This window comes from Crocodylus porosus, unplaced genomic scaffold, assembly GCF_001723895.1.
Source record: "Crocodylus porosus isolate Cpor-Errol unplaced genomic scaffold, CroPor_comp1, whole genome shotgun sequence".
NCBI classification, from domain to species: domain Eukaryota; kingdom Metazoa; phylum Chordata; order Crocodylia; family Crocodylidae; genus Crocodylus; species Crocodylus porosus.
In genome coordinates, this window is record NW_017728909.1 from 51,158,746 (window position 1) to 51,186,008 (window position 27,263).

A 27,263-nucleotide genomic window follows, 5' to 3' on the forward strand; every position below is an offset into this window, starting at 1 on the left:
CCAGTATGTTGGAGGAGCTGGGGGACAACTAAAGGAGTGGAGATGCTCTGGCTGCCTGTCAGAGCATGAGCATTCCCACTAAGCTGCACAGCTTGCACAGCCGCATAGGCATGCCTGGCAATGTGGCATGAGTGCGCTTGCGCAGCCACGCAAACCACATAGCTTAAAGGGAATGCTGCAGAGCATCTCCTGGGAGGAACAAGCCTCCATGTTTGCTAGTGCACATGTGCACCATGCTGCTTTTTTCGCATTTTTTTCTACTGGAATTTCCCAGTTGCAAAATTTGTCCCTGTGCTGCAAATTTGCAGCATGGGGACAAATTTGTATAATAATGGAATTGTATAAATTGCAGATCTCTACAATCAAGCCATTGCTAAGCTGCCTCTATCATTTCTGGAGATAGTATTGGTACTCTTTCATTGCATAAAATGACATTGTATTAAAAAAGGCTTCGTTTTCCACATTGGCTTGCCAACCTGTCACTTTTTGTTATTGTATAATAAGGGAAATATCCATTTTTAATAATGGATGCAAACCAAGTTTATTTCCAGTTATAATAAATAGATTTATACCAGTACAAGTCCATTGATTTCAAAAGCATTCAATCAGAGTTATATCCTGGTACCTCGTCTTGTGAGGAAATATTTGATGCAGGCTTATTTTTTCAGTTTTTATGCATGATAAAATGTAATTGTCCATCAGAAGCCATCCTCCCATTGGCTACTACACTGCTATAGTAGCAGGGTGCAGAAATTCCTTTATTTCAATGATTCCTGAAGACATAGCCCAAAGAGAAATGTGAAAACTAATGCCATTAATGTTTGTGTTAAAAAAAAAGTTTAACTTCACAAATCTATGGAAGAAAGATGATTTTCCATTGGTTGATTTGGACTTTGGGTTTGGTAAATTAAAAATTCAGCCATTAAAAATTCAGTATGGGGCACAGGGGGCCAAATTATCACAAGTATAATTCTAACAAATTGGTCTCTGGCTCAGACAAAAATATATCGATATACCTGGAAAAAATAAAACAATCTAGACCTAAAGCATGATAAATAGTCTTTGCCTTGATAAACCATTTGCCTTTTCATCTTTCATTTCTCACCTTATAAAACCAAACTAATGATTTGTTGTAACCACAAAACCTTTCAAATTACCCTTGATGTGTAATTTTTGTCAAGTATGCAGTAAATTTAAATTTGCACTTCTTTTCCTCACACCAATGGAAGGTTTCTTCTTTTTTGTGCCCATATGTGTATTTGTTTTGTTTTTACTGTGTCATATAAGAGTTCTCCTTGTTTGGAGCTAAGGGTTAGGTTATCTGTGCTCTTTGGGTAACACAGTTTTCTGCACATGAGATATGGACATCTAAGTTGTAGCCGCTGCTTTTGGAACTTCATTCGTTTTGATGTCCTTGCATACAGTGAGCGATAAATTAATTCTTATGAAGCCAATAATGCAATTATAATTCTTGAGGAATGCCTTTTGGTTTGGTTATATTTATTTTTTCAAACATTTTGTTTGAGAGAAAACGAGATTGCTATCTACTGTTTCCTTATTTTTTTGCAGGAAAGCAAAGGGTTGTTGACTTCCTCTCCCCTCCCTTCCTTCCTTCTTTCTGAAGGTACTGTACTCATCTGAAAAAAGAGAACGAAATGATTGTTCCTGTTCTCTTTCTTAAGTTGTTTCAGACACTGTCCCTGCTAGTTTTCAAAGTTAACTGCAATCTCCACACATGGGGGGAGAGAGAGATAGAGAGTACAGAGAGTGAGAGCAATTGCCAGCAAGAGAACAGGTAGGGAGTATAAGGCAGGGATCATTCCAGATTCAGCAACTGGTAAGTTATTCATGAAAGTATTTTTGCTTAATGCTTTAGAAGTTTAATATACACCTTTATATTCAGGAAGATCATTTATCAAATACAGACTTTTCTTGTTAAAAAGATGATGATTGTGTATATTGGCATACAGTACATATTTAAACTTTGGATATCAATAGTCTGTTTTCTCGATACTACCATTAATAGCATGAAGCTTAATCTAGGATATGTTTTCAATTAACTTGATAATATTTGCAATGTTAAATTATATAACTCCTTGCTTATGAAGCTGGATAGGTGACTTCTTACCAGGAGTCTCTGTAGCTTATTATAGGCTTCATTCACTCTCTGTTAAAGTTTTGAGCAAGCTTCACTATGGCCATAGCAGAGGTAGAGATAGGTAAGTGGGTAATTTATGGCTAGTGTATTTTATGTATCACCTGCCATTAACATCCCAGGAATTCATTAAAATGGTAAATCAAGCCTCTGAGCTTCAACCAGTGTGTCAGCAATGAGGATGAATTGGTTTTTTTATAAATAGAACTGAATTGTGTGCGAGTATGTGAGTGTATATCTCAGCACTTGTGCTTATGTATATAGTTTGAGAACTGTCATTTGACTAGTTAAGCAAATTCCAGTTTCATTGTAAAACCAAAGACTTAATGTGACAAAGTATGTAACCAATACTAAGATTAATTACCACGGCTCATGAAATGATAAACTAAAATGCTGTGAATGCATTTACAACCCTTATCTACCACTGGCTTGTCAGCTATAGTTTCCAAGTATCAGATACAAGATATTTAATGTAAGTTAGCAACAGTTTACTGCACAGCAAATACTGAAATTTAAGCATGCATTTTATTTATTGTAAAGCAAGTGAACAGAAAGATCAGCAGAGGCAACAAAGATTAGAATAGGTTTTCTGTGAAAAAACCCAATCATCCCCTAGGTTAATGCTTATTTGCAAGTGAAGACTTTCTGATCTTTAGTACCTTTTGTTGGATGTTTAAAATCTCGACAATGTTGTTCTAAATAGGGTGTGGGAACAGGGCATCCCAGAACTGATGTAGACAATCAGCCTTGGTATCTAGTAGAGCCTCTGAAATCTATGGGTACTAGAAGTGACTGCCTTTCCTCAGCAGAGGCATAGTTTGCCCCTCTGATTGAACAAACTGGTCAACAGATCCTTTCACCCTCCCTCTGCCTCCTTTCTATGAGTTTTTCCATTGCAGGTAGTGATTTACTCCAAATTACCAAGATCTCCCTTACCTTCCCCACTGCCCTGGCACATATTAACATAGTGATAACAGGAGGAGTAACTGTTTACAGATATCAGTAGTGAAAAGCATCAGCTTTGTCTAGTTTGGTGCAATTATGAGCTTTATTTCTCCTACAAAGAGTTATGCCACTATTATAGAGAGACCTCTTTTCAAATGCACACATGAAATAGGTTGGGCATGTTTTTCATTTGGGAAATTGGTTACCATTTAGCTGATCAATTGTCTGTTTTTCCTGGCCAAACATGGATTTAAACAATCAAATGGGGATTTCAGCACCTATTTTGGCAACTACATTTGAAGATTGGATCTTCACCTCTATATCAAACAGAGAAGCCACTTGCTTAATCAACAGCTTCTGTGGTTGTTAAAACAATAAATAAAAGCTCAAACTGCCAAATGACCATGAAAATAGCAAACACCTCTAAGTTCTGGATTAGTTGGATCCAGAAGTTTGTTTCAATCTACAATAAAGACAGGAGCCAACTGCACAGTTTATATTACAACGTTTGAAAAATTATAAAAAATCATGGATGTTTGAGGTCATTGTTTGGGTTCATGCTTCCAGGCCTTTCTCCAAGAGCTCTAGGAAAAAGGTAATTCTCCAAGTCTAAATGAAAGAATGAAAACACCCCTCCCCAAGCACAATTTATATTTGTAGTAATTAGTCAAAAGTAATATCATGCTATTTTAAAACTCAGTTCCCCATTAACATTTTATTAAAATAGCCCTGCAGTGTAATACTGCATAATTTAACTATAACTGGAAAGTGGAAGCTTTGCATTTATTCTTGGATTTCACCTTTCAGTTTCATTTTTGTTTGATGCAGTATTCCAGTTTTGGTCACTTGCAGCTTTTTTTGTTTTTATTCTAAGCACATGACAGTAGAATTTTATATAAAGATAAATTTAAAAACAGGCGCACTTCTCTTTGAGAGTTCAGGAAAGGGAGATTTTTGGCTGATATGTTCTTAGCTCACATTGAGAGAGAGTAACAGGCAGAGAAGCATCCCTTATGAAAACAAAAAACTGTACGGAATAGTAACTGGTTTATGGCAAAAAGTTGAATGTTTGTGAAATGTGGTTTTAGTGATTCATTTCTATACATCATTTAAAAAGAAATTGTTTTCATGGAAGCAATGACACAGATATTTTTTTACCATGCTTAAAACTTGGTTTTTAATAAAGATACTAGTAACTTCTGAGAATTGTTAAAGTCGAACCATTTCATTTTAAATAACGAAAAAGTCATCTTGAAAACTACTTCAGTAAAAAAATGACAGTATGTTCTCATAGTAGATATGCATATAAGTGAACCCAATCCCACAGCCCTTAATTTATGTGGGCCCATGGAAGTCCAAGGACAAAGAACTTGATCAAAAACCCATCAACGGCAATGGGTGTCTTTCTGTAAACTTCAGTAGGCCTTCTTTTGGGAGGCAAGAACTGTAGACTTAGGGGTAGATTCTCTGCTAACATAAATTCATGTCAATCTGTGTGTTACCAATGGTAGCACACAGATTTTCATCAGAGGAACCTGTTCCCTGGCACTACATGTTTAAAACACAATATTTCTTCTCACATTTTAGCATCTATTTCATGGTTTTTCAGCAGTGGGAGAATTTGATCATTGAACTATCTGGTATTTTACACAGAAATCTAGAAGAATCTCAACCTAGTGCTTATAATGTAGATATACAAAGTGCCTAGAGCACTGGAAGACACATATGCAGAAGAGAGATACATTGGTGTGGCAGCACGGTGCACATGTGCGCTGGCAGACATTGAGGCTTGGTCTATTTGTGAGGTAGAATTATGATGGAAGAAAAATTGATGGTAGGTTCAAACCAACAGCTCAAAACAAACCAAACATACAGCATAGATAACCACAGTCATAGAACATGCATCACTATGGCTCTGATATAGTAAAGACACCTGCATGAGTGGACCATTTCTGATATGCAGTAAGTGCTATATATGGCCAGAAAGTAGTTGAAGGAGTTTAGTTAGTATTTAACCAACAGACCTTCAACACATTTATTTCCTGAAAGCCATATTTTCTCCTAAGCATCTTCTTGGAAAATATTGTTAAACCAAATTAACTGTTAAACCTTTTTTAAAAAATAGTTTTTCCAGTCCTACTCCCCATTCCAAGGGAGCTACTGAATAGGGTGAAAGATCAGGTCGGGTCAGAGAAAAGAGTTTTAGCCAGAAAAATAAACTAAAGCTTTTAAATAAAGGAAGGATTTGCAGGGAAGTTAGTTGGGGAAAGCAAACATTGGGAAAGCCAGATACCACCCTTCTGTTCTTGTAGAAATAGTCAACAGTGCTAAAACTAACCTTAAGCTAGTAGTTACAATGCTGGTAAAGTTATAATGGCATATTTTAAGAGTGATATTGAGTGAAAGGGTTAACAATGTTTGCCCAATCAAGACTGAACTAGACGAACATTCAGCAGTTATCTATGATAACTATTGTATTATGCACAGGATGTCTGACTTACTTGTGTATCCATTTGGCAGGGATATTGTCTTGCGTATAAAATTCTAATGATTCTAGGAAATAATCCTATCTTTTTGGAAAATGTGTTTAACATTTTTGTTTAACAATCAGCTATCTTAAAGCTATGCACCAGAGTCTGCACTACTCTGGTTTGGTTAGTCGAAAAAACATGTCTCTTATAAACTGATGACTATAACAATGCTACAGTGGGGGTTCTGTGAAATGAAACAATTGCACTAAAACTGGTCATGTATTAAAAGAAAATATTTGAGATATTTCTGAATTTTTTTGGAAAATGTATAAATATTGCCCTGTTCGGTGATACACGCTGTCTTTATTGATTTATCCCCCATTTCTTTTTCATAGTTTGGAGACTTACATTATCAGTGGCACTCAGGGATTCAAACTGGGCAGGAACAAAATTATTTTCTTTCCCAGCTGTATCAAGCAGAGCAAATACTTTTTGGTTCCCCCTTTTAGATTTAAGTAGGTGAAAGCAAAAACAGTTTAAACAATTTAAGGAATTTAAAAAGTAAATTCCAGTTCAAAAGAAATGGGAGGGGGGAATGTTTCACTAACTGGGAAGCAAACTTCCCTGCACCCTATGGACTTTTGCAAATGGATTAAAACTGAAAATATCCCAATTCCAATGGTCTATTGAATTTGGGAATGTAAGGTGTCATTTCACATGCACATGATTCCAGAAGCCAGAAAAAGAAGCTTTTGAAGATTCCTGCCCTAAAATGATGAGAGGTACAAGGCGAAATCAGTTAAGAAGTCTGGGGAGAGCGAACAGCGAACAGAAAAATCCACAATCCAGTTTTATATAATGGGTTGGGAAGAAGTGTGATTGATTTGAAATTTGTAGCTGTACTTCAACAGGACTGCATTACTTTGTTTGTGGTGGGTGCTATCATCATTATTATTATCAGGTAATGCTGTACTAAAAGTAGAATGCTAGCATCTATCAATCAGATATTAAGGCCCTGATCTTTGGGGCTAGGGACAGAAATTACACATAAACCAGTATAAGTGATTAGAAACCGGTTCAAATATGTAATATAATACAAGTTCAGTTCACATAAACCACTTTCAAAATGGCCAAAACATGTTTAAGATAAACATGGATGGATGTAGTATCAGACTTAACTGATTTAGGTTAAACTGGTTCATTGAACTTCTGTTCCAGATCCCCTCCAGATTCAAGTTAACTCACAGTTCCCAGCATCCCAGGATGCTTTGCACCAACCCTGCAAACCTCCCCTCACAGGGTGGGTGGGCTAACCTTGGGCTAACCAAGCTCCAGCTGAGCAGCAAGGCATGTTCTATTACTCCCCAGCTTCTGGCCTGGGCCTGCATGTGGCTGCATTTCAGGAACCAAAAGTGAATGTCTGTTCACTTACTTATCATTTCAAACTACACAGCTTAGATTAGCCTGCAAAGATTAAACTGATCCAGTCTCAGGCTCTTTGGCTGTCTGTACTTAGCCCTACAGGAGACTGATCATGGGTGGAAACTATGTCATTTTTCTGGGCTAGATTATAATGTTCCAATCTGGCTGCAGAAAGCTTTATGCCACGAGAAGAAAAGAAAACGAATTGGTGATTCAACAAAGGTAATAGGTCTACTCTGCTTCCTCTTTGCTCTGAGAGAGGAGTAAGTTACTTCACACACCTGTCAGTGAGAAGCTTCCACATCAGTACGTAGATAATGGCAGCCAGAGTAGCTAGTCAGGTAAACAGAGTGGACACAGAGTCAAAATTAGTTCAGCCTCACCAACCTCTTTACCCACTTGTTTGCACAGGTGCAAAGCAAGGGCAAAAGCAGTCCCTGCTCTAACCCACATCTAGAATTACGGTTTGATTTAGTTGTGGGAATTTTCATAAAGTAATATGGCCCTATCATCATATTAGGCCTACTCCGTTAAATAAATAATTAAAATCCTACTGACATCAATGACCCTTCTAAGTTAGTAAATCTGTGCTCTAAGTAAATGCTTGCAATTCTAATGCATTAGATCCTAACCAAAGAAAAATTCCTGCTATAAACATTTCTGAGGAGAAAATATGAAATACAAATTTAGCTGACTACATTAGGAATTTCTAAGGTACTTGTGTTACTGGAATTTTGGCAGCAAACAACATCATGAGGAAGCATGATTTGAGAACGATATTTTCCTTGCTGCAGTTTCCAAGCTCATGGGGTGTTTCACTGTGCGCACATTTTTCTAAATGTATTTATTAATGTACTCTGTGGATGCATCTACTTATGCACTTTACTACAGAATTGACTAATTAACAGTAAAGAGTCAATGTCTACACATGTGCTAGTATTAGAGGGTAGTAAATTAATTAACTCCACCGTAAGATTGTACTGGTGTTGGGGACAGTACTATCTTATGGCAGAGTCACTTACCACGCAGAAATGCACGTGTGGATGGTGACCAGGACAGCAGCACTTTGAGCAGGGGCAGAGTAGGCCCAGGCTGGCAGCAGGCTTGTGGCCACGTTGCTTCACAGTTTTGGCACTTTAATGCTCCAGCCAGCCCCCCTACTACCTGATGCTGCCACCCAGACCCCAGGGCTGATCCCCTGAGCCTGCTGCCAGCCCAGGGCTGCTCCTCCCCAGCTCAAATCGCTGCGGCCTCAGGTTCATCTGTAGGTGCTGCAAATGGAGTCAGAGTTTATTGCTGCACCTTAATAGCATATATAGATGCACCCTGTATGTTTAATGAAAATAATATACACAGTTGGAAAGGAATTTGGATTTATGTCCTCCTTTTGGAGGGGTACAATTGCCTCTGTTTCTAATGAGCAAAGTAATTTGTTAGAGCAAACTATCGAGGCCTCAGGCTCACAAAAGTTCATGAGTAGAGATTTCAGCAACTGTGCAGAGTCAAAGCAGGATTCACGTCTTAATGTAAATATTGTAGAAAACTATAGTGAAGTCACTGAATGGGGATGAACTGACAATAGTACATTCCTAAGTTTAACAGGTGTTAGAAGTGCTCATCTCATGGAAAAAAATATTCACAGATGTGAAGGAAAAAAGTGTTCTGTAGTAGCACAATTTATGCTTTAAAAATATGGGGAATCACAGAACCATGCAAAGTTTACAACCAATTTCCTTGCTTAATAATGAACTCAAAAAACTTGTTTCAGTTACCAGAAGCAGTACAGACTGGAAGGCAGTGGGTGCATCTACATGTTCATTAATGAGCTGTACCTACCGTGCATTTAATTTAGTACTTGCGTACAGTGCCATAACGAAGGGGGGGTGCAAGTGGGGTGACCACCCTGGGCACCAAAGTGAAGGGGCACTAACAGGCACAGCCTAGCCAGGGTGGGTGCAGGATGGAGCCATGAGTGGCTCCTTTGGGGGGGTGTGGACTCAAGGGGAGGCCAGCTCTTACCACTGCGTGTGCTCCTGGGCAAGCATGTGGGGCATGTACCCTCCGATCTGTGTGCAGGTTGAGGGTGGGCTGCCGCTGTGGGCTGTGCCTTGGGCAGCAAACTTCCTTGTCATGGCACTGCTTGTATAATCAAGTACTAAATAAATGTGCAGTAACTGGAGTTACTGTGCAGTAGCACCAGAGAATGCCTTTTAAGTGATGCTACTGTGCAGTAGCCTAATAAAACTGCACAGTAGCATACGAGTACCGTTTTTGCTGTGACACATTATTGCACACTATTATTAGGTTACTGTGCTGTTAGTGTCTTGTCTAGATGAGCCCAGTTTCACCTGATGCTGCCTGTGGGGAATGTCAATGGAAACAGAACAAGACTTCTATCTCCATGCTTTGTTGAAGGAGATGCAAGATGTCCCTCAACCTAAATTTAGGCCACAAGTCAAAAAATGTAATTGAATGGGAGTTACAGGCATCCTGTGAGAGCTTCAGGATCTAAGATGACTTTAAATGAGGAACTATCTCATCCACCACTGACAAAAAGAGGGGTAACATATTTGATCCAACAGGAAAGAGGAGAGAACATGCTCTTATTAGTAAAAATTCACACGGATTAGTTTGACAATTTGTCTTCAGGTTTCGCACTGCCCCAACTCATTCTAGACTCTAAATGCTTTTCAGCATCACCAGCAATAATGAAGTCCCTAGGATATTTCATGAAAGCCCTGATAATTGCCCCTTTTCAGGGTAAAAACTCTGAATGACAGTTTATTAGCTTTATTTACTGTTTTAAGATAAACTCATTTTAGAAGTTGGCTGTTTGCCAATTTTGTGGGTGTGTGTCTGTGTAGAAGGAATTTAGTTGCTTGAGCATTATTCTTTTGACAGAAAGGACTTGTTTAAAAAACTAGTCCTCTGGGATTACTGATTGCTAAAACGATTGATAATGGCCTAAAACTGTTATTGGAGCTGTCTGAAAATAATTTTAAATGCTGATGAAGTTTCAATTAAAAAAGGATGCAATTATAAAGATTTTTTGGGGGGTAAAAATTACTTTTCATTTTTTTACCAGAAAAAACAATTGAATATCATCATATTCATGATGCTAGGTTACAGATGAACTGCAATTTCCATGCTGTGCTTCATTTTTCAATAGATGTGCCATTTTAAATTGTATTTGGTTGAAACTCATCTGTTGTGTATTCCCCTCGACCTAAATTGATTTAAAATTATTTATTTTTAATGCAAAAATGTGGTGTCAATATCAAGTCCTTTTTGAGGTGTTGCTACTAAAAATGGCTTGTTCTTAAATTAAATCCTTCATTTTTGCTGTCACTGAAGTTAGTAAAATAATAAAATTCTCTACACAGGACATATTTTGGTAGATCATGAAGAAGTACTGGCTTCTCCTACTACTCAACTAATTATAAGGTTCAACTTTGGCACTACAGGGTAAGGGAAAAGCCAGAGAGGAAGTTATCTTAAATTACTTCCTTGAAGGCTTTTGGCTTGATCGGTCAGAAACACTTTTTTTTTCCCACTAGGGCTAGAGTACTGTGAAGTGAACCCTGCTTCTTCCACAGAAATCAGCCCTTCCTTTGGACCTCATATGTATGAGATAGGAATCTAAAAAGTATAAGTTCATTTTTCTGATTTTTCGTTCAAATAAGGATAATTATTTGCTTTTCATCACTTATAGGCTGATTTCTTATGTCTCATCAAAGAAGAAATGCCAAAGCATGTAAGAAAGGCCACCCTGGAATTAATGTTATATGACTGCAATTTGCTCATCACATCCCTTGCAGTCACATATTTGTCTTAGGGTTCAGTAGAGTACCTAGGACCGGACAAGAAGTGCACTATATGCCCCCAGTAGGACTCAAGACAACTGAATGTCCCCTGGGTACTAATAAGGCCTCCTTACCTCCCCTTCCAGCCTCATCCCAAACCACCAGTAGCACACAACATAAACACAAGTCTCTGGGCTATAACATAACTAATACTGCAAGTTGCCTCCTGCTCCTTTAAAGAGTGTACGCCTTCACTCAGTATTACAGTGTCTTGGGCTCCAATGTTCCTGCAGGCATTGGAGCAGGCAGCCAAGCATTCCTGAGAGCTCTCCTGGGCAGAACCTCCTTCCTTTTGCAGCTGCCAGGGAGAGAAACCCTTGCTTTGAGCCAAACTCAGCCTTGGGCATATGAGCTCCCAGGGTCCTGCCTACATCTGGTCAGCAAACCGCTGGCAGGTGCCTGCCAATTGCTCCATTAACCTGTTGCTCTGGTGACCTGCAGCTGCGGTGTCCTGCCTAGCCTGCAGTACTCCCTGGATGGGCTGCTTCTTTCCTTAAAGGAACAGGGAGCCCCAGGCTGTCCGTTACATATGTGTCTGACCCAAAACAGCTGAGCCCTCACAGTTCTTCAACACTTACACAGTTGTCAAACTGAATTGTCAAAGGACTTCAACATTTGTCACTATCATATCAGTTAACCCAAATTAAATTATGTAGGAGTCTTTTTCATGGTTTCGCTAGCTGCCAGATGGGCCTTCTCTATCCCATCCAAGTCTCGTATCCATACACCAAAGTCACCAATATCACTGCCTTGCAGACCTTCAGCCTGGCACAGAGTTGAATTCCCTCTACCTCCACACTTGCTTACTGAGCTTGCAAAAGTCCACACTAAAAGAGCTCATCTTCTCATTAATACTGGTACAACCATTCATGAATGACAGATAGTGCATTTCTGCCTGTGGTTATAGAAGACCTGACATAACTTTTTCCAGGACTTTGTTGGTATACGACCTTTGTTTCCTTCAAGTTTCTGGTTTGCCTGAAGCTGGCTTCAGAGAAAACTAATTGTTTCACCAATAACTGATGTTTGTCCTCAGATGTCACCAATGCACAAATCATCAGCATGCAGGAGTGTTGTTGGATGGTTTAGTGATGTTAGGCCCTACCTGCAGTCAAGAGAAGCCAAGGAATTTTGCAGTGATGCTGAATGTACTCCTTCACTCATTTGGATGTCAGTGGGCTCCTTTCCCAGTACACAGAATCATAGAAACACAGAACCAGAAGGGACCTGGAAGATCATCAAGTCCAGTCCCCTGCCATGGGCAGGAAGTTATTGGGCTCAGATGAACTTGATAAGGTGCCTGTCCAGCCTCACTTTGAACACTTCCAAGGAAAGTGACTGCACCACGTCTGCTGTGAGTGTTTTCCAGATTCTGGTGATCCTTACAGAGAACAAGTTTTTCCTTATGTCCATCTTGAATTTACCTTCCATTAATTTATGCCCATTGGTCCTCATCCTCCCTTGAGGTGCTCTCCTTTAGAGTTGTTCTCCTAGTTTTTCATGCTCCCCCGATGCACTTGTAGGTGGCTCTCAAGGTACCTCTCAGTCTTTTTTTTCTCAGACTGAACAGGCCCAGTTCCTGGAGTCTCTCCTTATAGGGCCTACCCTCCATGCCCTTAACCATATGGTACCCTCTTGATTTTATCCAGAACTGGGCACAGTACTCCAGCTGAGGCCTCACCAAGGCCAAATAGAGATGAAGGAGTACCGCCCTGGATCTATTGGCCACATATCAGCTGATGCACACCAGAGTTTTATTTGCCCTTCTGGCAACCTCATCACACTGTTGGCTGACGTTCATCTTACAGTTGATCGTGACCTCCAGATATCGTTCAGATGCTGTGCCAGCCAGTGCACCACCACCCGTTGTATAGTTGTGGTGAGAGTTCTTCCTACCCAGGGGAAGGGCCTTGCAGTTCTCCCTGTTAAACCTCATCTGATTTTGTTCCACTCATAAATCCAGTCTGTCGAGGTCATCCTGTATCTTTGCCCTATCCTCTAGTGCCCTATCCTCTGGTGCCATGTCTTTGCCCTATCCTTACAGATGCACAAACTAGAGCTGAGAGGATGCATTCTTGTTTCACTCCATTCATGACAATGAAAAGTTTGCACAGGCCACAGTCAATCCCAATTTGCCATGTGTGCCCTCAGGAGGCTGCGTAAGCAAAGTCAGACTCGAGCAGAGCTAGAATTTGTCAGCCCCAGCCAGGAGAGATTTTCAAATACATTACTGCACTCTCACTTCTCACTTTTGCCCTGGTAGATTTTAAGAATGCTCAGATCCTAAAGGACCTCTTCTGCCTTATTTGACAGAAGAACTGTAACCTCTCCTGATGTCGTGATCTTGCACCTTTGTACACAAAATATAAGTTAAACCAGGATTTAGAATGGACAAACATGCATCTGTCTTGGAGTAACCTTTCCATTTGGTCCAGGTGCAAACATTACACTTTTACTGGTATAAGTGATTGGAAACCAGTCTATACCTGTAACCAAACAGAAGTTTGGCAAACATGGACTGATTTAAAAATAGTGGAACTCAGTCTAAGATTTGCACCCCACCACCCCCACCAAAGGGCAAATGTGTGTTATGTTCACTACTGATCTAAATGACACTGCTTACAGAAGCTGCGTAACTTAGATTGATTCTGGCTCAGGCTTTTTGAATGCCTGTACCTAGCTTTAGTGGTTGAGACCAGCTAAAAGTAAACAGCTACTATGGGGTAAGCTGTGGCCATACAATATGTATACCAACTTTTATTAGTGTAGTTTAACCCCTGATTTTTTTGCAGACTAATTCTAAACTTTACTGAGTATATTGGGCTGTACTGAGTGGGGCTCTACACTGCATGTTCTGCTCCTTAATTATAACACTTATGTGTATCCAGGAACTCATTTCCCATTTATTTCTTGGCCTCTACATGTAACAGTCAAAAAAGCATTAATGGAATATAAAGGAACTGATCAGAGACCACCATGTCATTTGATAGAGAGTACTGAATCTACTTGAGGGTAATTATTGAGTCACTACTGACTGATGATGGCTTAAAGCTGAAATGCAAATGATTAAATCTCATCCAAGCAGTTTCTCCAACAGTAAACTCTTTTCAGGGTCCCCTACCACCACTCTGCTTCATCTTTTAGCTTCATCATCACCCCTTGCATCTTTTTAATAGCATGTTCAAATTCTGTACCCCTGACTGAAATGTAGGCAAATAAAAGCATCAAAGACACCACTGGATCTCAGAATAATAGTTAACACAGAACATTTAAATCACATCTCAGAGAAATGAAGCTTCCTAATTTTAAAAACGGTAGGACAGTGGACGAAGCTGCCTAGGGAAATTGTGCAATCACCTTCTGGGTACATGTTTGACATGGATAGCTTAGGAGCAGTGAATTTTGCATCTGCAATGGGACCCAAACCAAATAAGCCTTGGGGTCCCTTCCAACCCTATGAAAACAAGAGTGGAGTACACGCTGACAAGACTTTACATCCCATATTTTTATGTGATCATCCTTTCCAACTAATTATTTTCAGCACAGCATTTTAAGGTCTAACTTGAACTTGGGGAGACTTGAGATCTGTATGGAAAAACATAACAAAATATGTCCATGTACTGCACTACTGCCTACAAAAAACATGCAACTGCATAATGACTTTTCTGTGTGCAGCTACTTATTTACTTTGTGCACAGTCAGTATAATTGCCCAGGCAGCTGTAGGTCCATGTGCATTGCTACCTTGCAAAAGTTGGCTGTAACTGTTTTTGTGGGGCATTTTCCTGGGAGGCTGGATGGCATTGCAGTTAGATAAAGTATAGGAGTTGAATTAAGAGAGCTACGTTCTATTCTTTGTTCTGTCATAGACCTACAACATCCTCAGATGTAATGCACTACTTAAGTGCCAGGTTGTGTCTGAATTGCTCCTCTCTGGAGTTTGGTCACCTGTATCCACTTAGGATCCAGAACCTGAAATATTCTCAAGATTTTATGGCAATGGTAGCCTTCCCACTATACTATACAGATAATAATTAGAGCATTAGCTCCCAGACTAGGAGACCAGCTTAAGAGGATTCAGACCCACACCTTTCTCCTTCCAGGAGAGTATCCTTTACACCTGCCTTTATTGTAGGCTATTGTGCGCAAATTCATCTTTCACCTTTCTGTTGACACTTTTATACTGTGTAGAAAGACCTGTAAGAGTCATCAAATCTCCAGGAGAACAAGTTCTACTTCCTGCACCTGGGCTCATGTTTGTGTTTTATCTGATGTCTGATCTGTTGAATATGAAATGCATACCAGAACCTCCTGGTTGAGGCTACAGGGTCACACTCCCTCTTGCTTGCTTTCTTTCTGGCCCTAAGAAACTACATTCCTTTCTACACAAAGCAGCAGGGGTAGAGAGTGGTCTACTCCCTAGCCTTGTAGCTGAGATAGAAAATGTGGATCTGACCCCTCTCAAGCTGGGAAATTTAACTACTACAGTCACCTGCTTCCTAAGCAAGTGCTCTAGCCACAAGATGATTATTTAAAACATGGGTGATGTCAGCACAAATAATTCCAGCTACAACTGTTGGTTTTTTTGGAGAGGTTTTTTGGTGAAGGGACCAATCCGTTGGTGTTTGTTAGGTGTTCTCTGAGCACTCATCACTGGGCCTCTCAAGGGACTTTGACACCACTCTGCCCTGTTTCTGGATCATGATCAGGCTCAAGCAGGAACTAAGTGCCCAGCACACAGACAGCAAAACTGCAGGTAACCAGGGAAAAAATATTACCTCTCAAGGCACCTCCCTTTTAACTTTAGGCATCACAGGATTAGGCACTAAGTAGGAGCTTTTGGACTTTTAAACTGTACCTAAATCCTGGTTTAGGCATTTGAGTCTTTTTTGGTGGCCCAACACTTAGCTGTTCACTAGATCAGATCTAGAGTCAGCAATACTCTAGTCATTTAAAGCTATTAGGAGACCCAGTAAGAAGGTAACTACCCAGATCAGAATTTGGCCAGTACAACAAGTAACACTCCAGCTCTTATAAAGTCAGGGGGATCTTTAACAATCATAATTTTCATTTGAAACTGAACTGAGTTTCCATAATTGACAGAGTGCATAAGCAAAGCTGTTTGTGCTGTATAAGTGATCAGGGATGCATGATTTGTGAACTAACTTTTAGGAACTGAGAGACATTAGTGGGGGACAGGTTAATCAGTACTACTGTCAGTTTCTAGGCCTGAATGAGGCCCTCTTGTTTCAGTTCATCTTAGATCCACCAGTCTTACTGGAAGGTTTGCCTCCTAAGGTTTCAGTATCTTTGAATTTCATGTTGAGTTCCATAACTGAACAAATTCAAAGCCAAAACAGAAAGTGAGATCCTGGCTTTGTTGAAGTCAGTGGTAAAACTCCCAGTGACTTCAGTAGGATCAGGATTTCATCTGATTCTGAATCACTGTGGAGACTTCATATGGAAGCTGATCAAAATGACCAGGCTCTGTCTAGAGTGGTTCCCCTTCTCTTCAGCTGACTTCCACACTTCTCTTCAGCTGACTTCCCCACACTCTCTCTCTCTCTCTCCCTCTCTCTTACTTTACCTTGTGCTCCATGGGAGGTACCTGAAGCATTCAGGGATTTCATGGGCCTCTAGTCCGTGAAAGACATTTCCAAAGACTCATGATTAGGAGACAAGCCCAATGGCCAGCTTGAATATTGAAGCGAGGGAAGAGGTAGCTATAACCTCTTAATATCTGGGGAGATTTGAGGATACCTGGCTACTCTTCTAGCTCTAAAAAAAACAGAAGCAGAAGAGGAACTACAGTGGGAAGGAATGATCCCAGCCAGTATAATTCCTCTTTTGAAGGGCAGTGAACGGGAGTGAAAAGGTTCAGTCTCATAAAAAAGCTGCAAAGTAGGGTTGTCTTACAGATTTAGCTTTTTTATTCTGGAGGTATTTCAGGGCCCCACTAATCACCAAAAAAACCAGTATGCTACACCTCCTGAGAAACTTTTGCAAATTGATTTTCATACACACAGCATTTAACTGTTGTGTTTGATAACTGATATGTTTGTGCCCAAAGTCTTCCTTTGCTCTCAACTGTTGGATGTTAATATGGTTCCAATTTTTACATGAGAGCTCTTACAATTCTCCACTGAAGATATTTAAGAAAACTATCCTGTCAGATATCACATCATAACTTGATGTCCTAATACCAGATCCTGTCCTCGTTTACACCCATGCTCTCCACTGAATTTAGTGGGGTAATATGGGTGAAACTGAGGGCAAAGTGTGGTTCACCATACAGTAGACATTATGCAGATTTCTTTTGTATATTTTCATGCACACTAGATATAATATAAAGCTCCATGTATTAAAAGGGTAATGTTCTTAAAATAATTTTAACAATAAAAGTTTAGGATTAACAGATCCCACACAGTAGGAGGGCTGAAGCTGTAGTAGGTAAAAACTGGCACCATAAATCAAATTCCATATGAACTCCCATTGAATCTATATGAACTATGCTTGAGCCATTATTTAGTATATTAAACCTGTTAGCTGGATCTAGATTTATAGCTAGTAGCAAATATGGACTATATCTGTTTATTAATCAGTCAATCAATCACTTAAATACTTCAGTCCAAGAATACCACTTTGTGCCTGAGAGTCTGTACAATTACTTCGGCATCTAATGTTTGCTACTGCTCATGCTCAGAAGTGTATGATGTTGGCTCCAGGTTTACAAATAGAAAGCCTGGGATCCACAAAGCAGGTGTCCCTGTGTTTAAGGCCAATGAGAGCCCAAGCTGACTAAGTATGCTCTAACTATACTTAACATGCTGACAGTGTCAAGTTCAGCATAAAGCACAGTGGTCACCTCTACTTTTGTTAAAAAAACCCAAACAAAAAAAAACATAGCCAGAGGAGATGGCACTGTGACTGTTTCATATAATGCTCCAGTGGCAAAAGCACTTGCTTAGCAAGCGGCGGACTTGGGTTCATTGCTCTCCTCAGTCTGAGGAAACTGAAATCTAGAGTTTCCAGGTGCCTGCAGGGCTGCCTCCAGGGGCAGTGACAGGGGTTGGGCTGCCAGCAAGCAGGGATCCAGAAGGGGTGCAGTGGTACAGTCAAACCCACCTTTTAATCCCCAAAGCAGATAATAAATCCAGCACCCTTCCTCTTTGTGCTTAATGTCACCTCCTGTCCCCTCCTCTTCCATTCTTGCCTTCCCTACCCGCCACTGCCCCAAGCTGACCAGAGTCACTCCTGCCCTGCCCCACCCAGCTGTGTAGGGAGTTGGGACTCAGCTGGGAATAGCAACAGTGGCAGCAGCAGGTGGGCTCCTCCTTCTTGTGTGGTTCCCCCTGGCAGCCCAGGACCAAGCTCGGTGAGGGAAAAGCTGCCCACACTACCACTGTCCCCACATGAGCCTGGCTCCTTGCACAACCTGCTTGGAGCAGGACAGGAGTGGCTCTGGAGCTCCACTCCCACCCTAGGTGGGCAAGAAATAATGGCAGCAGCAGGCTGGGGAGAGGAGACAGAGGGGAAATGAGTAAGGACTGAGACTGGGGAGGAGGGTGGGATTCTTACCTGATTCAAGGACCTGAAGTCCCCAGTTGCTACTGATCCTGTGGCATGGTCTGCCTTCCCCTTTCAGGGGGGAAGGATGGTGGGGAAGACCTGTAAATGGGGGTGCCACTCCCCGCTGCAACTCCAGTTGCTGCACCTGCACCTTCTTCACAAGATTCTGGATCTGCTGATTGTTGCCAGGGGCACCAAAAGCTGCTATTTTTGCACATGCCCCCTCCATACACACCTCAGTGCCTGGGGCTGGTGCCCAGGTCACCCCTGCTTTGTTATACTATTGCCCCTGCCCTGCCCAGTCTCACCTCTAGCCTCACAGTGAGACCACTCTCCTAGAGTGTATTAAGATGTGGGTTTGAACTCCCTCAGACTGAGGTGGCAAGTGCTCTAACCACTGTGCTATTGTATAAAGTTCATACTCACCACTTGTTTAAAAGGAGAGAGTACTCAGTCCCCCATACCCAAAGATATGACCTGGGCACCTAAGTGGGGAGCAAGTTTCAGGCTGTGAAGCCCAGTTTTGTAGGGCTCAGGTACCTGACTAGTTTGGGATAGATATGCAATTTCCCTATCTCAGAACCTGACTAGGCATCCATCCACTAAACATGCAGTCACAGGCATCTAATTCTTGCCCTTTACTGCATAGGGAATGCATACAACCAACTTGATTTTCTGAATCCCATCCTCTGAACTGGGTGCCTGAAGTTTACATGTCATGGTACTCAGTCTCATCACAACCATATCTTTGTTTTAGTACCCTATTCTCACTCTTTCTCCCACACATATTACTACAGACATGCTAACTAGCTACCTGCTCCTGTTGGCCCAACAAACATCTCCATGGAGTACTCAGTCCACAGAAACACAGAAGCTTCTTCTTCAGCAGGAAAAGACAATTATTCATATAAGTCTAAAGTGTCATCCACTCTGTTGAGCCTGCTTGAGTTAATGACACACCACACATAAGCGATTCAGACTGTAGAATCTAAGCTTTCATTAGAAATGTCATGTTTTTCAATTTCACTGGGTTTTCAGAGCCAAATCTCCATTGAAATATCATCATTATTACCCATTTTTGTTGCTCACCATTTCTGCAGATAGAATGGAGAAGGGAGGGAAGAAATCACAGAAGGGAAGGAAGTATAGAGGGAAGAACTGAGAAAAATCACAAAGAGGAAGTACAGAAAGAAAAAAAGAAAATAAGGAAAAAAGAAAAAGAAAAGGAAGAAATAGCCAAAACTGGACATCCAAGTATTGAGACACAGCCAGGTTATAGTCTCTTGCATGCACAGCTGGTGAATGTTAGGAGTTTTACTACAGAATAAACAGATTACACAGTCAGACCCCTTTAGCAAGACGTCCACAGCACCATGTACATGGATTAATTAGACTGGTATTCAGTAACCTGTACTCAATTGCACTGGCAGAAAAAATGATAACAAGAACAAAGAGCTGTTCTATAGAATTCAGGCCAAATTATTCAAATGTTCAGGAAAGAAACAGCAGCATGGAACAGGAGAAACATACCATGAAAGTAGGAGGTGAAAGGCAGATAGCAAATATAAAAACTGCACAGCTAGCTTAAAACCTACACCTGGTTACCATCATGATGCAATGGTTTAACATCATATTTTGGCAAGGTCAAGACACCAGAGTTGGCCTGTAGACTGGCTGATGTCTGATACTGAAGGCTGTGATGTTAGTCTGCACTTACATCAGTGTGAATAACATCATCAGAATCTGACTCAACATTTTTTAAATTATTAGCAAAAATTATATAAAACTTATGAGGAGAGAATGACACATTTACTTATCTTACAGGACAGGTTCTGTAGTTTTCCTTACTACAGAAAGCAACAAAAAGAAGTGTAACCCTGCAAAATTTTTAGCAAATAGCTGCCTGTAAGGCATGTGGAAACAGATATGCATGCCCAAGATAACTCAGAAACCAGATGACCGCTATAGCCAGGCTAGGAAGTGGACCATTTCCCAAACATTTTTTTTTCCTGTAAGGGATGGGGAGGAGGTGGCGAAATAAGTTGTTAAAACAGAAATTTGTACACATGCATACTAGGGCTGTACGAACCTTTGGTAGCTAATTTAATTCACAGGAGATTCAACCTGATTTGGCAGCCGAATCTCTGAATCCAAATTGAATCAGAAGACCCATTAAAAGGCTTGAATCAAATTGGAAGCCTCCAAATCATTTTGGAGAGATTCGGAGATTCAGAAGGCTTGCAGCAAACAGAAACTTAGAAGAGGGAGGGGGATGGGATGATCTTCCATGTATGGAAAGGCTGAAGGGTGGGGAAAGACTGCTCTGATATTGGCATATGTAGCTGGCCAGAGACTGTGATCTTTCTCTGAGTTCCCTTCCAATCACAGTGCTCTGGGGGAGGGATGTAGAAACAACATATTTTTGAGTGTGTGTGTGTAATATATGTTGTGCTACACACAAACATTTTGCAGCACACCAAACATTATGAAGTGTGCTGTAAAGGCAGATGCCAGGTCTTCTGGCAGGGAGAGGGGGCAGAGGGAGAGCTGCAAGTTCCATCCCCCCCAGCCCCAAACAGAGATGCATCCTTTTTCCTAGCGGTGATGAGTCTTCTGCTGCTAGTGGGAGCAAGGAGGTGGTAGCAGTGCCTGTGCCTGCACCACCACCACCACCACCACTAACCAGCAGCAGCATGACATTCTCCACCCCAATTTCAGTTCCCAGCATGAGCCTTCCAGTGCCAGAGGAGGAGCTGGAGCTGGATCTGGAAGCAGAGGAGCTGAGGGCCATAGCAAAGGAGTTTGTGCTCCATACCCTCAAAGTTCCCCCAGAAGCAGGTCTCCTTCTCTGGAAGGCACTTCAGAGGAGGTTGTGGGGGCAGGTGGCTAAGCTCCTCCTGTTGTGGTGCCTCTGCCTGGTGAGGAGGGGGATAAGGCAGGATCCCCACCCTCAACCCAAAAGCAGGTGGGTAGTGTAGTGTGGGATCCTTTTCAGGTGGAAGCTGATCCCAGGTATGCCACCTGCCAGCACTGCTGAAAGCAGATGAGCCGGGGCAAGGACATGAAATACTTCACCACCATGGCAATCTTGCCGTATCTTAGGAGGCTTCACCCCCTTGCCCTTGCTCCTCCTCAGCCTGGCACCAGTGGGAGCATGCCCAAAGAGAAATCCCCCACTTGCTCCAAAGCCTCTGCCCCCCCAAAGTAGAGGCAGGCCACCCTGGACCAGTGGGGGAGAGGCGGACATGAGGTGGCGTGCGTTCCAAAGGAGAGCGAGATCACACAGAGCATTGGGGAGATGCTTGCTCTGGATGGCCAGCTGTTCTCCTTTGCTGAGTGTCCTGGGTTCAGGTAGCTCATGATGCTCATGGCCCCATCATACCAAGTGCCTGCACGCACCAGCTTTAGCAGGATGGCGGTGCCCACCCTGTATGAGGCATGCAGGGAGTACTTGAGGGAGGAGCTGTAGAAGGCAGGTCCACAGGTAGCCTTGCACTGCACCTTGGAAGTCTACAGCAGCTGGGGTAGAGATTATTCCTTCCTCTCCCTCACAGGGCACTGGTGGAATCAGTCAGGGCATTGGTGGGTTGTCCTTCAAGTGGAGGTGATGGATGGGTCCTGCATGGCAAGGGACTTCATGGAGGCCATGAACCACATGGTGCAGGGGTGGCTCGTTGGGCAGGGCAAGCTCACCCTCAGGTTCATGGTCACCAACAACAGGGCAAATATGGTCAAGGCAGTCCATGATGCCTATTTTGTTGGCATCTGCTGTGTTGCACACAAGTTCCACCTCATAGTCAGGGACACCTTGAAGGGGGACAGGGCTCCCAGTGAGGGCACCATCACAACTAGCCAGCTCATTTCAAAATGCAGGAAAGTGGCAGGCTACTTCCACTGGAGCATTAAGGTGGGCAAGATGCTGTGGGACAAACAGGTAGAGCAGAGCATCCCATGGCAGAAAATCATGCAGGATGTGGAGACTTGGTAGAACTCCACATACGTGGTGCTAGAAAGGCTGGTTGAGCAACAGAAAGCCATCCATGATACGGCCTTAGTCAGGGAGATTGGGATCAGTGGCCCCCTTAACAAAACAGAGTGGGATACCATCTCCCAGACCTTGGTGGTCCCCAAACCATTTCTCAAGGCCACTGTGAGCCCCAGTGCTGGTGATGCCCTCCTTAGCCAGGTGATCCCCACAGTGAAGGAGCTTGAGAATGAAATGGAGCAGTTCCAGGGGATCAAAGTTCCCAGCTTGGGCAAGCCACTTTCACTAGAGGTGCAGGCACTGGTGAAGCAGCTGAAGGAGGGTACAAAAAAATGGCTGGATCCATTGCAGTCCACATGCTGGTGAGCATGTGTGACCCAAGGGTAAAGGGGAGCATCTGCAGCAGGAAACCCTCAATCACTGGACGGAGGTGCTGATGAACAGAGTCAGGGAGGCAGAAGGGCAGAGGTGACATACAAGAGGGGGATCCACTTTCCCGTGCCAGCACTCCAACCATGAGTCAATCTCCTCCACCACAGCTGCTGCCAATGTTGGCCAACAGCATGGCTTCAATGTTGAGGTCCAGAGGCACCAGATCCCACCATCAGGCAGGTAGCGGGGAGGCCTCAGTGGCTGCCTATCTCGCCAAGCATGTCGAGCTGCTGCACTGCAACTCCTTGGCCTATTGGGCAACCCACAGCCAGGCGTGGCAAGCTTTGGCCACAGTTGCCTGGGAACACCTGTCCTGTCCACTGACCAGCGTTCCAAGCGAGAGGGTGTTCAGCATTGCTGGGGATGTAGTGACACCCCACCGCACCTCCTTGGATCCTGGTTTGGTGGAGCAGCTGGAGTACCTGAAGGTGAACCTCCCACTGCCGGGGTTCCCCAAGGTCCATGTGCAGACAGAGTGAGTGCCACCCTCCTCACTGTCCATACCTATTTGCTTTTTTATTTGCTTTCAGAACCTTGAGGTGCACTTTCATAGAAACCCCTGCACCTATCTTCTTGAAACTTGGCATGCTTCATGCCCTCAGAAGGAGCTACCATCTGTGCTTTTTTATCTGAATCTGCAATAAAATGACACAGTTATAGGTATTTCAGTGATTCCCCATTATAGTCTATGCCTGAATCTCTGAATCGGCCTAATCAAATCGGGACAGTCATTTGAATCACTGAATTGAATCACTGTCCCTCTGAATCGGCCAAATCCAAAGTGAATAACTGCTGGTTCACACAAGACTAATGCATACTTATGGCAACAACAGGTACTAGATCAAGTAACAAAAACTAGATACTCTGCAGCTTGCCAAGAGATAACCAGTCTCTGTTTTTGGTACAAGTGCAGTTGTGCTGCTGTGGAAACCCCCAGGAGCCTGAGATGTTTTGCAGCACTTAAGCCTCAAATATGTAGTGATGCAAGTATGTGTTCAAAACAGATCCAATGAAACAAGGAATACAGTATTATCCCCAAATCCCCAAATGTTTAGCCACATGAAAACACAACTAAAACCATATCTTTCCATTATAGCTGCTTCACTGTCACGTTAAGCTGTTTAAAGCCTTCAGAAAATATGTTTTAATCTTTCAAGTTTATGTATGTACTAAAACATCAGCCACTACTTTTTCATCTTCTGCCTTATAAAAGTTGTTAATATTTAATTAAATGACATGTCAAGAATTCCAGCTGCTTCTTTCTTCATACATGCAATTAATATTCCAAAAGTGTGAAATATTAATCATGTTTCTAGTGAATTAGAAGGGAAAAAAGTTACCAATAGAATATGAAACCCAGTGACAAATTATACGGAAAAGCATGCAGGACTTTCCATTGACTTCAGTAGGATTTGGATTAGGCATGAAAAATACTTTCCAAATCATTAGTTCCACTTTACAGCATAAATGTTGATGAGAAATGCTTTTTGCTGGAAAGAAGAAGTCTTATCCTGCACCCAAAATCAGCAAATAAAGGTAATTCCCCAGAGAGAAGTGAAAAGACAACCAACCTCTTCACAGGACCATGTTCATGCAGGGAGAAAAACCTGACTTTACCCACATCCTGGTTTCAGATAATTCCAAATCATGTTTGCAACCAATGTTTTCTTATTTCCAATTCCAACACTACCAGTAATGACAATTAGTGAAAAGGAAACACAAATAAACCATCGCCAATCTCTTATCGTAAATATACTTATTTAGGAAAACACTAACCTAATTTATGAAAGCATATTCCACAAGACACTTCAAAACTGGTGCTCAAATCCTACTGACTTCTTAGACAAGGTCCGCTTATGCAAAAGTGTGTCTGGAAGGCAGCTGTAAGGGAAGGAGAGAGAAAGCAAGTGCTCAAAAAGAAAATTAGTATTGGGAGAGAAAAAAAGTTTTAATGAGTGTCCATTTCTCAGTTCTGCCCCTCCTTTTTCAGGATCCCCTAATGAATCTTTGCAGCCATTGGTTTTAAGAAGTTTTTTTGAATTTACCCTCATCTTGAAAATACAGTTTCTCTAAACTCTGGTCCTGCATGTAGGAAAAAGCGTTATTAATATTACAATTTAAAAGCATGTCTTCTAGACTCAATCCAAAAGAATATAGCATCAAAGTTTTAGGGATGAAGTAGCTATAAGCCTAGCACAGCCCATACTTCTCTTCATGTGTTTGAATGTGTGGCTATTCTGTATGGGAATCATAGTTGGAAAGTACACCTTAGTTTCCTTCCTATGCAAGGGAGCCCTGAGCATGCCTCATCTACCTGCTCCCACTAATGCTCACTAAAGCCTCACCAAATAAACTAGTGAGGGTGCTCCAGGATCATCCTCAGTCACCACCCCTAAGTACATTGGAGACTGAGGTCTCAAGAGCAGCTGTGATGCACAACCACGGGAGTGGGAGCAGTGAGTGGGAGCAAGGTGTGTGGAGCATGCTTGGAGGTATCTGTTGGGACATACTGATGCCAAGGGGTATGTCTATACCAATGGTTCTCAATCCTTTTGTACCTGAAACATCCCTTCATATACTTGAGGCACCCCTCAGAAAATACCAGCTGCTTGTTTTGACCCTTTTGACTGCAGACAAATAATACAGCAATTCTTCTGTTGCAAAGAACTCAGAAAGACCATGACAGTCAGAATGCTTTTAATACTATGGTTTCTGATATGAAAGCTCTGGTTTTATCTTGTGAATCATGCTTGCACACCTAACAGTACTAAGCCTTATAACTTTCCCATGCTTTGAAAATAGCCAGATAGTGAGTAACAGTGGAGTGAGAAATGTCTAGTCCTGATATTATTTCTACTTGTTAAACTGTGAAGATGTATTTTACCTTATGTAAGAGGTATCAAGACTATACCTGTCCTAAGGAGCTTGCAAAATAGATGACAAACAAATGGATCACAGGCTTTAGATTATCATACCAGTCTTCTCTGGATATAGTTTGATCTCCTGCATAACACAGGCCATAGAACCAATTAGACATACAAGACACGTTGGAATAACAGGGGGAAAAAATTACTATTAGTTTTCAACTAAGATCCCCCATAGAAGAAGCAGGAATGAAGGGACCCATACCAAGAGTGGTATGTCACTCACATGTAGGAGGAAGCACACAGATAACAGTGGAAGGAGGAAACAAAAGAGATATTGAGGTTGGTATTTTTGCCAGAGCAAAGAAGTAGAGGGAAGTGTGATGAGAGAGCAGAAATGTTGGTGCAGAGAGCTGAATGAAGATTGAGCTGCAAAACCAATTAAAATTTGTTTAGCTAAACGCAATGCAAAATGCACATATGCATAAATGTACATGGCACTTTCACCAATTTAAATTATACTGAGTGAAATACTTGACAATATTTTGTAGGTAACAAAGCTAGATTAGCTTTGAATGACTTAGTGAGCCTTACTAAAGTTAATCGCTATCAGTCAATGGAGTTTTGCATAAAGAAAGAATAAATAAAAACTGAGCAAGAACTTCAGCATTTGACCCCACAATTTTATGACTGAACACATTTAAAAATAAAACAAACCTTAAAGCTGAATTATGTAAAAAAAGAAGCCATTAAACCTACTGAAGCAATGAGAAACAGGCCAATGAAATTATTACTTACAAATGTCTGCTATAAAAAGCAGATGCTTGTTCAGAAAGATTTGTGAAGCTTTCCAGCTACTCAGTGTCCTTCAATCCATGAAGGAGTGCAGCTGTATTTTATTTCTTAATGTGTCTTTAGTATAACATACACAAAAACAACAATAAAGTAGTAAAAGAACAACTCTTAGAGACGATTCTTTCCTTGCAAATAAAGCATCGGTCTTTCAAAGTCCATGTGGAAAGTGGGAAGGCACTAGTACATGCTACATTCAGCTATGTTTTCAGGCTCATGTATGATTGTTAAAGCACACCATTCCTATTGTAGCTGAGTTAAACCCAAACTTGTCCCCTTCTATTTCTAAACTCAACTCCATTTCTTGTTCATTTCCAGACATAGGACCTAAGCATAGATCTCACATAAAACTAGCATAGGCTTCCCATGTCAGAGGATGCTCCCCTTATAGTTTCATAGTTTCATAGATGGTAGGGTCAGAAGGGACCTGAGCAGATCATCAAGTCCGACCCTCTGCCATGGCAGGAAAAATTACTGGGGTCAAATGACAGTGAAGTAGCGCCTCCTGATGTCTAGTCTAAATCTACCCTCTGCCAGCTTGTGACCATTATTTCTAGTCACTCCTGGCAGTGCTCGGGGGAACAGGGACTCCCGCAAGCGACCAAAATGCTGGCATGCATCCATAGATGCTTCTTGAGCAAATCCTAGGATGTCATTCTCCCCTTGTACTCGGCCTTGGTGAGGCCGCAGCTGGAGTACTGCATCC

At 41.8% G+C, this 27,263-nt stretch overlaps 1 protein-coding gene across 2 annotated transcripts in view; it reads left to right on the top strand.

The window, feature by feature from the left end:
* Positions 1-1,678: 1,678 nt before the first annotated feature.
* The window catches only part of ZNF366 (zinc finger protein 366), a 53,549-nt gene continuing 27,964 nt past the window's right edge, over positions 1,679-27,263 (top strand). For both annotated transcript variants that reach the window (XM_019532277.1, XM_019532278.1), the window contains exon 1: positions 1,679-1,837. The gene's annotated coding sequence lies outside the window, so the exon portion shown is untranslated. The remainder of the gene's footprint in view (positions 1,838-27,263) is intronic.